This window comes from Leucoraja erinacea, chromosome 4, assembly GCF_028641065.1.
Source record: "Leucoraja erinacea ecotype New England chromosome 4, Leri_hhj_1, whole genome shotgun sequence".
Taxonomy (NCBI): domain Eukaryota; kingdom Metazoa; phylum Chordata; class Chondrichthyes; order Rajiformes; family Rajidae; genus Leucoraja; species Leucoraja erinaceus.
The window spans coordinates 99,352,290-99,364,907 of record NC_073380.1 but is presented as its reverse complement, the minus strand read 5'-3'; the positions used below and the strand labels follow the sequence as shown (position 1 = coordinate 99,364,907).

Here is a 12,618-nt window from a genome sequence, read left to right as displayed (position 1 = left end):
ATTTATCCACATTATACTGCATCTGCCAAACATTTGCCCACTCACCCAGCCTATCCAAGTCACCTTGCAGTCTCCTAGCATCCTCCTCACACCTCACACATCACAAATTGTTCAACAATTTTATTGCACTATTTTTCCCTTTTCCTCCTGAAGGGAGTAACTAATTCTAGGGTATAACTCTATTGCTATTGGCCGCATTTATCTAAGAGCAGGCTCTTCACTAAAAGCTCAGAAAATTGCATTGTCTACCATTTTGAAAGTTCGAGTATTTTAGCTACATCTACATTATTCTATTCTCACCAAACACCTATAAGTGTGCATTTTGAGCAGCATTTAGTGGATAGCAATCAACAACAGCAAACCAAGCTGATTTTTCTTCTTCCAGGAATGCTGACATGAGTTGCATTGTGTGCTCTGGTGGAAAGAGGCCAACTCAGCATAGATTACATTGAATTTGGGAACAAAATGATTTAGATATATAGCTTTAGATATATGAAAATAGATATATAGCTGACCATAGAATTTACGAGTGAAATTAGTCATTCTTCTCAAACATAGAAATAAAAATAAAAGTTTAATTCCCACCCTTTCTTATGAGAAAATGGATCCCATATTATACATTGAATATTGTTTGACAAGATACGATGGCATTGGTAATGCCTGTGTTTATTTGCTGCCTATTCCTTCCTAAACTTGAAAAGGTAATATATGCAACATTCTTGAAACACTGCAGATGAAGGTGATCTTACATTGCTGTTATGTAAACTGTAAGTCCTGTGAAAGGTCAGTGGAACCTTCCCAAGCCAGTGATATATGATTTGGAGAGGAACTTACACTTGATGATGTTCTCATGTACCTGCTGCTCTTTATGTTGGAGATTATGGGGTTGAAAGGTGCTGCTGTAGTGAGACCAGGCCGCTAGATCAAAATGTTCTTTATTTGCAAAACAACACTCGAACTACACGTGTACTTGGTCAGGAATAAACGGTCTAAGCTCCTGTCGTCGTGAGGCGCATTAGCTACTGAACATACTGAAAAGCCCGCAAACGAACCCCCAGTCACGTGACAGTCTCGACCATTGGCGAGGGTTCTGAATACAAAGCTTCAAAGCTTCATCACTTGGTGTCGCTACATGCCCCCCCCCCCCCCCCCCCCCCCCCCCCCCCCAAGAACCAGAGGAAAGAAAACGAGCGGGAGTCCGAATAAGGTGGCCAGACCCTGTGGACAGAGGGAGAACAGGCATATCTGGTGCAACAGGCAAAGGCAGGAGCGGGAGGGCGGACGGACGACCTCTACGACGGGGCTAGGCCACCAACACTGGGCGGTCGACATCGAGGTAAGCTGGCTTAAGGTGGGCCACTGAAATGACCTCCTGCCGGCCCCTGACATCCAGAGCGCTGCAGCGGAGTCCGGTGCAAATCCCTGCGAAAAAAACAAATTGGCACTTTGGTGATTGAGCATAGTGGCGTTGGCCAGCGCCTCCTTAGCCCCGCCAAACGCGGCCATGGTTTCCACATCCCACACCAGGTCCCGCTGTTTTCTTGCCAGACACTGGAACAAAGGTCACATAACCCGGGCCGTCGCTGGGACAAACCGATGATAAAGTTTAATCATGCCCACGACATTTTGGAGCCCTTTCACTGTGGCTGGCCGGGGAAACTGGCGAATAGCCTCCACCCACCCTGGTGGGGAGCGGGGTTGCGCACTGTTGGGTAATATGATGGCCGAGAAAATTGAGTCGAGGCCGAACTGGCATTTGGTGGGATTAATAGTGAGGCCGTGGTCCCTGAGGAGCTGGCACAGCAACCGGACGGCAGCATTTTGGAGACCAAACGGCATCCGCAGCCATTCAAACAGTCCAAAAGGAGTAATAATGGTGGTATTGGGCACATCAACAGGGTGAACAGGGATCTGGTGGTACCCACACACCATATCAATTAAAAAATTATTTTTAGCCCCGTCCAAATGGGCCGTGAAATCCTATATGTGAGGGATGGGATAGCGGTCAGCAGTCGTGGCATTGTTGAGGCAGCAGGAGTCCCCGCACGGTCTCCACTCATCGGACACCTTGGTGACCATATGGAGTGGGGAGGCCCATGGGTTGTCAGAGCGCCACACAATACCCATCTCCATCCGCTGGAATTCCTCCTGGGCAAGCCGTAGCTTGTCAGGGGGGAGCCTGCGTGCCCGTGCGTGGAGCGTTGGAATGGTTATGGGGATTTGGTGTACGACGCAGAGTCTGGGGTTGGCCGATTTAAACTGGGGGGGGGTTAGGATTTCAGGGAAATTGGCCAGAATTTGAGTGTATGCGTCATCCGCGTCGGATACCGAGTTGAGGTGTGGGTTGGAGGGGACCGCAGGCTGCGACGGTGCAGAGTGGAGGGTCTCGGAATGAACGAGACGTTGGCCTTTCACATCGTCCAGTGTAGGCCCATAGGAAGTCGGGCGCCTGTCAATGGTTGGGAGACATCAGCAATGGCGAATGGTATGTTAGCATTCATAGCAAAAGGATTTGAGTATAGGAGCAGGGAGGTTCTACTGCAGTTGTACAGGGTCTTGGTGAGACCACACCTGGAGTATTGCGTACAGCTTTGGTCTCCTAATCTGAGGAAATACATTCTTGCCATAGAGGGAGTACAGAGAAGGTTCACCAGACTGATTCCTGGGATGTCAGCACTTTCATATGAAGAAAGACTGGATAGACTCGGCTTGTACTCGCTAGAATTTAGAAGATTGAGGGGGGATCTTATAGAAACTTACAAAATTCTTAAGAGGTTGGACAGTCTAGATGCAGGAAGATTGTTTCCAATGTAGGGGAAGTCCAGAACAAGGGTTCCACAGTTTAAGGATAAGGGGGAAATCTTTTAGGACCGAGATGAGGAAAACATTTTTCACACAGAGAATGGTGAATCTCTGGAATTCTCTGCCGCAGAAGGTAGTTGAGGCCAGTTCGTTGGCTATATTTAAGAGGGAGTTAGATGTGGCCCTTGTGGCTAAAGGGATCAGGGGGTATGGAGAGCAGGCAGGTACAGGATACTGAGTTGGATGATCAGCCATGATCCTATTGAATGGCGGTGCAGGCTCGAAGGACCGAATGGGCTACTCCTGCACCTAATTTCTATGTTTCTATGTTTCTATGGTGAATGGCCACGTGAAATGGCAGGAGCCGAAAACAAGGGGAACAGCCGGAATCCCATAAGTCTGGATGGGGCTGCCGTTGATGGCGGTCAAGGTGGGCTGTTGACCCCGGACAGGGGCAATATGCTGATCTCTGCCCCCATGTCGATGAGGAATCGGAGCACGAAACTACGGTCCTAGACATAGAGGCGATGTTTATTGCCGACCGCGATAGCCTCTACTGCCGATTAGCCGAAGCTTTTCCCGGATGCGAGCAGGGAGAACGGCATCGGCGGCCTCTGCACCCCAACGTTGGTGGTAATAACACCACAGGCGCTTACTGGAATCCGCAGCGGCCGGTTACGGCGTAGCGTTGTCGGTAGAAGGTGGAACGGATCATCGAGGCCATCGCGGAGCTGTAAACACCCGGCTGATGGAAACGCCATCCTGTAGCTTGGCGAGCCACAGCTTGTCTGCTCGCTCGGCGAGTTGCAGGGGGTCGGTGAAGTCACTACCGACGAGGAGCAGGCGGATGTCATCTGGCATCTGCTCAAGGAACGCCTGATCGAAGAGAAGATAAGGCTGGTGACCGCCCATCAGCAAGAGCATTTCGCTCATCAGTACAGACGGCTTGCGGTCAACGAGACCGTCCATGTGCGGGATCCTGGAGACTCGATCGCGGCGGCTGAGCCCGAAAGTACGCAGCGGCAGTGCCTTGAGGCCGTCATACCTGCTGTCGGCAGGCGAATGTTGAAGGCAAGGAATCAATCCTGGTCCAGTGCACCGACCATGTAGAAATATCTAATCGAATCCGCGACAATTTGCTGAATCTGAAAATGGGCCTCAATGTGCTGGAACCACACATGAGGTTGTACCGCCCAGTAAACGGGCAGTTTTAGCCAAACTACATTTTTCTGGGCCGGGTTAGAATCGAGGTGCTTGGTGGCGTTCGTAATAACGGATCTGAAAAACGTTCGGATCGACGGGGTCACCAGCGTAGTGAGACCAGGCAGGTAGAGCAAAATGTTCTTTATTAGCGAAACAACACTCAAACTACACGTGTACTTGGTCAGGAATAAACGATCTAAGCTCCTGTCATCGTGAGGAGCACTAGCTACTGAACATACTGAAAAGCCCGCCATCAAAACCCCGGGCAAGTGACAGTCCCGACCAAAGATCTTAGAGGAACAAGATAGACCACTCCTTCGAAATTCAATGGGCTGACGTGTACGCAACGGAACGTCACGGCCGCCATTTGTTACAGCGACACTCGACTTCCGGTAGTAAGCCACGGGGTCCGGAGTGAGACCAGGCGCTGTCTTTATTAGCGAAACAAACACTCAAACTACACGTGTAAGGATAAACGATCTAAGCTCCTGTCATCGTGAGGAGCACTAGCTACTGAACATACTGAAAAGCCCGCCATCAAAACCCCGGGCAAGTGACAGTCCCGACCAAAGATCTTAGAGGAACAAGATAGACCACTCCTTCGAAATTCAATGGGCTGACGTGTAGTACGCAACGGAACGTCACGGCCGCCATTTGTTACAGCGACACTCGACTTCCGGTATGCCACCCGCTGTGATTCAAAGCAAAGATTATAGAGCTCCGCTATAATCTTTGATCCAAAGCAAAGATCCTCAAGTATCTTGTAGCGGGAACAGACCCCTCCTTTGTGTAGTTTCCCTTGCATTGTATTGCTTTAACACACACTGCAAAAAATTAAATTTAACGTATATATATTTAATATATTTATATGAATGTGTGTCTGTGTGTGAGAGGCAAGTTAGAGATAATAGTTTATTCTCATGTATCAGAAGCAACTTTGATTTAAATCATCACTATTAATTTATTTGTCTTGTAAGATGATATACATAAACCATAAAGGCAATTATATATATAATTATATAGTAATAATAAATATATGCATATATATATATTTATACACACACATATATACACACACATACACAAATGCACATACATATTGATACATTTATATGCATACATATATACACATAAACATATATATATATATATACACATGCGTATATACACACATATACATGCATATATACACATACATGCATATATACACATACATATATATTTATATATATTATCATTTTCCAACGATCAATAGATTTACGATCAGCTCCTGTGGATTGGAGGATAGCTAATGCTATCCCACTTTTCAAGAAAGGAGCGTGAGAGAAAACGGAAAATTACAGACCAGTTAGCCCGACTTTGGTGGTGTGAAAGATGCTGGAGTCAATTATTAAAGATGCAATAATGGGGCATTTGGATAGCAGTAAAAGGATCTGTCCAAGTCAACATGGATTTATGAAAGGAAAATCATGTTTGACTAATCTTCTGGATTTTTTTGCCACAAGGCTTGGTGTTGGGGCTGCAACTGTTTACCATATATATTAATGATTTTGAAAAGGGAATTAGGAGCAAAACTAATGCATACATACCTACATATGTACCCATGCGCTGCTGTGACCCGAGCCCCGGAGATTCGGAGGCTCCAACCGCAGGCCTGGCAGACAGTAATATCGGAGCCTGCGGGTCCCTGCTGGGAGACCGCTTTTCGGGGCTTCCGCAACGGCAAATTATTCCGCCCGAGTAGTGGGGGTCGAGGATGACCTGGAGCGGGGCCTTACATCATCGCCCGGCGTGGCTTAAATGGCTGCGGCACTTTTCTAGCGCACGCCGGGGGCTCCAACAACCTCTATGAGGTTCAAGTGACAAATAAATTGTATTGTGTATTGTGTATATTTAAATTAATCTGGCAAGTTGGTCAAATAACATGGGCACCTTCTTGCTTTTTTTGCGACATGGATTTTTTTAATGTGAATGTCTCATATCAACACATTTGTGGGTCAACAGTATTTTGTATCAACCCCCACAATTTCAAATAATTCTCAATTGAACTTCTTAAACAGGAAAACAATTTTTATTTACATAATTTTGTGTGGCTGTCAAGGTAGCTGTGTAGACTGTAATTATGAGACTGCCGGGCAGTATCACTGTGAATGGTGGTGGCTGTGTGTTTTAATGCAAGTGTGAAAAGGAGAGTAAATTTAAAGAGACAATGTGAGAACCATCAGGGTTTCATCCAGGAACCAATTTAAAGGCAAGTTTCCATCAATTACAGTATTTTAATTGAAAATCTTACTCTTAATATTCTTCCTAATTAGGCTTTTTGTGTTCCCTCTTGAACCTTGTGTCTCCCAGAGCCTCTGGGGAGGTTCTGGAGATACAATAACCCAATTTTGAGGCAAATAACCATCTTTAAAACTGCCTTTAATTCTACATTCTCCGAGGATGCTGGATGCCGCGACAATCTCTTGCAACATGTACAGAAAGGCAGTCAGCTGCAAAAAGATCAAAGAGAGGAAAGAGTATGGAAGGGAAAGGCTTTTCAGAATCATAATCAGATTTTATTTTCCAAGTATGTTTTGCAATATACGAGGAATTTCATTGGCCAGGTCAGTCATACAATTAAAAGCAACAGCACTCAAAAACACATTTTAATACGGACATTCACCAAAGTGACTCCTACACATTCCTCACTGTGATGGAAGGCGAAATAAAGTTCAAGTCCCTTCCTTTTGTTCTTCCTCGGTCGGGGGCCTCAAGCCCCCCGTTCAAACTCCGTTCAATGGTGAACTCCTCTTGGTCTCCAGGCCTATAGTGCTGCACAAATCACTGCACCACATGCATCTATTTATTCATTTTTCACATGGTTCATATGCAGCTGGATATTAACTTGCTGACATGGAAAGAGATGCAGTGAGCATTCAATAGTTCAGACTTCTGTGCGAATTAAGGGACTGCTTGATGGGCTGAGGGTAATCGAGATTGGCTGATTGTCATTCTTTTGCAAGAACTGATGGAAGTTCTTATGGAAAAGCTGATGAATTGACTACGGGATGAGCTGGTGGGCTCGAGGATTGCTGGATGAGTGTTTTAGAAATATAGAAAATAGGTGCAGGAGGAGGCCATTTGGCACTTCGACCCAACACCGCCATTCATTGTGATCATGGCTGATCAGCCCCAATCGATAACCCATGCCTGCCTTCTCCCCATACCCCTTGATTCCACTAGCCCCTAGAGGTCTATCTAACTCTCTCTTAAATCCACCCAGTGATTTGGCCTCCACTGCCCTCTGTGGCAGGGAATTCCACAAATTCACAACTCTCTGGGTGAAAAAGTTTTTTCTCACCTCAGTCTTAAATGGCCTCCCCTTTGTTCTAAGACTGTGGCCCCTGGTTCTGGACTCGCCCAACATTGGGAACATTTTTCCTGTATCTAGCTTGTTCAGTCCTTTTATTCATTTAGATGTTTCTATAAGATCCCCTTGCATCTAACAAGAGGGTTTTATTGTCATGTAGAACAATTTTCCTGCATCTAGCTTGTCCCAGATAGAACAATTAAATTCTTACTTTTAGCAGCACAACAGAATCTGTAAACATAGTACACTGTAAACAATATGATAAGATCCCCCCTCATCCTTCTAAACTCCAGTGAATACAAGCCTAGTCTTTTAAATCTTTCCTCATGACAGTTCTGTTAGGTTATTTGATGGTTAGGACAGGTTTAGAGGGGTATGGGCCAAATGCAGGCATGTATCGCCATTTGCATTAGTTTTGTGCAGTTAACAAATCACAATTTCACACAATGTACATAAGACGGCAGTTATTTGACAAATACTCTGCAGTTCGGCGCAGGAGATCTTGTCGATGAGTATTCTGGACCCACTGTTGACATCTGAAATTACAGGAGATATCATTTAGGATTAACTAATAAGAAGAAAGATGATCATAACTACATGCCTGAACAATGGATGATATATCACTTAAATGCAATTGTTTTCAGTTGTGTGGAGATCTGTATGTTGAAGATGTATTTTGCCTCTAATATGTCAATTTACCTTAAATGTAGAAGAGCTTATTAAAATCTTCTTACAAAGACCATTAAGTATTTTCTTTCTATCCTCTTTTGGACCCAAGGCATAGCAGAGCTGCCAACTCTCACGAAGAGGTAAGGGAGGGGGAGAGAGGGAAGGGAGGCAGATCGAGAGAAGAGAGGGAGAGAGCGAGATCGAGAGAAAAGAGGGGCGAGAGACATCGAAAGAGAGGGGAGACAGAAAAGAGGGAGAAGGGGGAGAGGGAGATGGGGGAGGGAGAGAGGGAGATGGGGAGAGGGAGAGGGAGATGGGGGAGGGAGAGGGGGGAGAGGGAGAAGGGGAAAGGGGAAGGGGGGAGAGGGAGAAGGGGGGAGAGGGAGAAGGGGGGACAGGGGAGATGGGGGGGAGGGTGGAGAAGGGGAGAGGGAGTGGAACGATAGCACATTATAACGCGCAGCCGTCCCATTCCGACCAAAGATTATAGAGCAGAGCTGCTCTCGTATCTTTGATTGCGGCCGCCGCCGCCTAACCCCCCGACCCACCATTGCACCCAAAGATGATAGAGCAGAGTTGTATAATATTTGAATGGGCGGGCTTGTGATCACGGCGGGCTTGTGATCTTTGCTTGTGATGTCTCGGCAATTCGAGGGATATAATAGGTAACAGCCGCCGCATTCTCGGACACGAATCTGAGCTCGAAAAATCCCGTGGCCACTGGGCCTAATGTGTCCGCGGGCCATATTTTGGAAATAAATCCCTTACAAGAACAAAACCTAAAATGTACAGAAGTGTTAAAACTGTCTTTATTATTATGGTAAGTAAAGATCTATTAAACATAAGTCTAATAACTTTATAATGTACCGACAAACCCATTTCCCAATGGCTGTTGATGGGAGAACAGAAAATAACATTTTCACGACAGAATATCGACTGAAAATTATAATAATATATTCTTACCTTTCTTTTTTATTGGGGAACCTAAAGAATGACAGCTCTGGTCGTTTAGATTTACGATTAGAACAGTTGATAGCGGAGCAGTGAGATGTAGATTTAGCTGAGGACGCCATTACAGCCCAATAAATGCTTAACAATATGGCGTCGACGGTCACACACGTCATACTACGCGTTTTTCGAGGAGTGGTCTATCTTGTCCCTCTACGATCTTTGGTCCCGACCAATGACGAGGGTTCTGAATACACAGCTTCACCACTAGGTGCCGCTACAGTGCTAATGACGCCTTGGCCAGTTGCTCCAGCATAACATATAAATGAAGCACACTAACCACTGAGATCCCCCCCCACATATTCCTCTTCCCAGATATGAGGTGGTAAAGTTCTTCTCTGCCAAGTTTTAATACTACACAGGGGTTTTGTCTGCTCCAGAGGCCTTGTTGTTTCTCAGATGATGGATGGCCATTTCAACCTCTTGTTGAGCAGGAATAGCACTGAGATTGTGACAAATAACTTGCAGTAGAATGGTCTCAAAGCCATTTGTGTCACAGATAGTGTTGTGGTTGAGAACACATTCAAAGAGCTCACAGTGGGTACTGAAAGTCTTGAAATCTTTGAAGATTTTTTGTTTCTGTTTTTGGCTTTCATTGGAAAGGGTTCTCGGGAATGTGTGTTGTATACAACTTTGGAAGCAGTCAGGAATCCAGGCGCGTTGTAGTTGCCCACATTGTGGCTGGAGCTCCTCACTATTTCAACACTGACTGTTCTTTTTTAAACGTTTTCTACCCTTTGCTTGTAATTGTGTTCCCAGTCCATGAACACTTTGCATCCCAATCAAGTCACATCAAACCAGTCTTAGTATTTTCCGATAGAGAAGTCACCATTATCTTTGCAAGGGCTAAAGGGGCTGTCCCACTTGGGCGACCTAATCCGCGAGTTAAGAAGAGTGTCTTCGACCTTCAAGCTCGAGGGCATTCGCCTGGAAAACCTCGAGCTGGATCGACGGTCTGCGTTGAAATTGCGAGCTGGATCGACCGACCTTACACACACACACACACACACACACACACACACACACACACACACACACACACACACACACACACACACACACACACACACACACACACACACACACACACACACACACACACACACACACACACACACACACACACACACACACATCGCAAAGACGGGGCCAGGGAAAATGGGGGAGCGCTGGCTGAAATTCACACCCACGATGAAGAAGAAAGTAAATGGCTGCCACAGTGTAAGTGTCACCGTGTCCTTTAGTGAGCGCGGAGACGGGGGTGGAGAGAAGGGGAGAGAGGGGGAGAGAAGGGGGGGAGAAGGGAAGAGAAGGGGGGGGAAGATGGAGAGGAGACACTTTTAAGAAATATAATAAAGTTTAGCGAACATTTTACCTTCCGGTAGGTTTTCCTTGGTCCTGAAAACTCCAATGGGCAACTAACGACCCCACGCCACTGCAGTACGAGTTCAAAAGAATCATGCTGACCCAATTTTACTCGTAGAAAATTTTTCAACATGCTGAAAGTTTTTCCGCGACCTAGCTGAGGCCACGAGTATTCGGGAACTTCCCTAGAGCATGGAATAGAGTTCCAGTGACTTCCTAGGACCTCCTACCTAGGACCACGTGTCGACCATGCTGTGAGTTTGAAGGTCGAAGACACTCTTCTAAACTCGCAGATTAGGTCGTCCAAGTGGGACAGCCCTTCACTATATTCTGGACTATCCAGGCTGCTCCTATCAGTTGCCAATTCACTGATTAGCTGTTGTCTGGTTGGCTGTGAAGTATTGACAGAGTACATTTTGTCTTTGAATCTTTTAATATTTATTTATCTGCAGCCGCATTTGAATGAATGAATGTATATGTTTATTGGCCTAGTATTCACATACAAGGAATTTGCCTTGGTGCCCCGCCAGCAAGTGACAATTTGACATACAGTGACAGTTAAGAATGATACATAAAACATGAAACATTCATTTCAATTGCCATAACCATTTTGGGCCAGATTGATGGAGATGAGGTCATTGGGCATTGCATCGAGCTGCGTGCGGCCAGGGCAGTTTACTGTTCTGGATGTCAGATGTGGGAGGTCAAGGAATCTGATAGCCTTCCAGACCTCCACATCTGCGCCAGGTGTGTCGAGATGGGGCTCGTAAGGGACCGTATTAGGAACCTATCATTAATGGCTATCTGCACGTTCAACTCATCCACCTTATTACGAATACTCCTTGCATTGAGACACAAAGCCTTCAGGCTTGTTTTTACAACGCTCTTACCCCTTATACAATTATGTTGAAAAGTGGCCCTTTTGCCCTGTATTTGTCTGCCTGCCACTTTTACTTTTCACCTTGCTACCTATTGCTTCTACCTTCATTTTACACCCCCCTGCCCCTCTGCTCTTGTACCCATCCCCCTGCCACATTAGTTTAAATCCTCCCCGACAGCACTAGCAAACACTCCCCCAAGGACATTGGTTCCATTCCAGCCCAGGTGCAGACCGTCCTGTTTGTACTGGTCCCACCTCCCCCAGAACTGGTTCCAATGCCCTAAAAATTTGAATCCCTCCCCCTTGCACCAGTATTCATCTGCAATATCCTCCTATTTCTGCTCTGACTGGCCCGTGGTACTGGTAGTAATCCAGAGATTATTACCTTTGAGGTCCTACTTTTAAGTTTATCTCCTAGCTCCCTAAATTCATCCTTTAGGACCTCATCCCTTTTTTTAACTATATCGTTGGTGCCAATATGCACCACAACAACTGGCTGTTCACCCTCCCCCTCCAGAATGTTCTGCAGCCGTTCAGTGACATCCCTGACCCTTGCACCAGGGAGGCAACATACCATCCTGGAGTCTCGTTTGCGGCCGCAGAAACGCCTATCTATTCCCCTGACAATTGAATCCCCTATTACTATTGCCCTTCCACTCTTTTTCCCCCCCTCATGTGCCGCAGAGCCACCCATGGTGCCATGAACTTGGCTGCTGCTGCATTCCCCTGATGAGCAATCTCCCTCAACAGTATCCAAAATGGTATAGCTGTTTAGGAGGGAGATGACTGGAGTCATCTGGAGTATTGCGTACAGTTTTAGTCTCCAAATCTGAGGAAGGACATTATTGCCATAGAGGGAGTGCAGAGAAGGTTCACCAGACTGATTCGTGGGATGTCAGGACTTTCATATGAAGAAAGACTGGATAGACTCGAATTGTACTCCCTCGAATTTAGGAGATTGAGGGGGGATCTTATAGAAACTTACAAAATTCTTAAGGGGTTGGACAGGGTAAATGCAGGAAGATTATTCCCGATGTTGGGGAAGTCCAGCACAAGGGGTCACAGTTTAAGGATAAGGGGGAAATCCTTTAGGACCGAGATGAGAAGAACTTTTTTTTTCACACAGAGAGTGGTGAATCTGTGGAACTCTCTGCCACAGAAGGTAGTTCAGGCCAGTTCATTGGCTATATTTAAGAGGGAGTTAGATGTGGCCCTTGTGGCTAAGGGGATCATGGGGTATGGAGAGAAGGCAGGTACGGGATACTGAGTTGGATGATCAGCCATGATCATATTGAATGGCGGTGCAGGCTCGAAGGGCCGAATGGCCTACTCCTGCACC

At 46.2% G+C, this 12,618-nt stretch overlaps 1 long non-coding RNA gene across 1 annotated transcript; it reads right to left on the bottom strand.

Annotated features, from left to right (window-relative positions):
- Positions 1-6,541: 6,541 nt before the first annotated feature.
- Positions 6,542-9,212, bottom strand: LOC129696721 (uncharacterized). Its single transcript, XR_008723390.1, has 2 exons — positions 8,990-9,212; positions 6,542-7,893 (listed from the first exon to the last, which is right to left on the bottom strand). It is a non-coding gene; the product is annotated as an uncharacterized LOC129696721 (long non-coding RNA).
- Between the last annotated feature and the right edge of the window lie 3,406 nt (positions 9,213-12,618).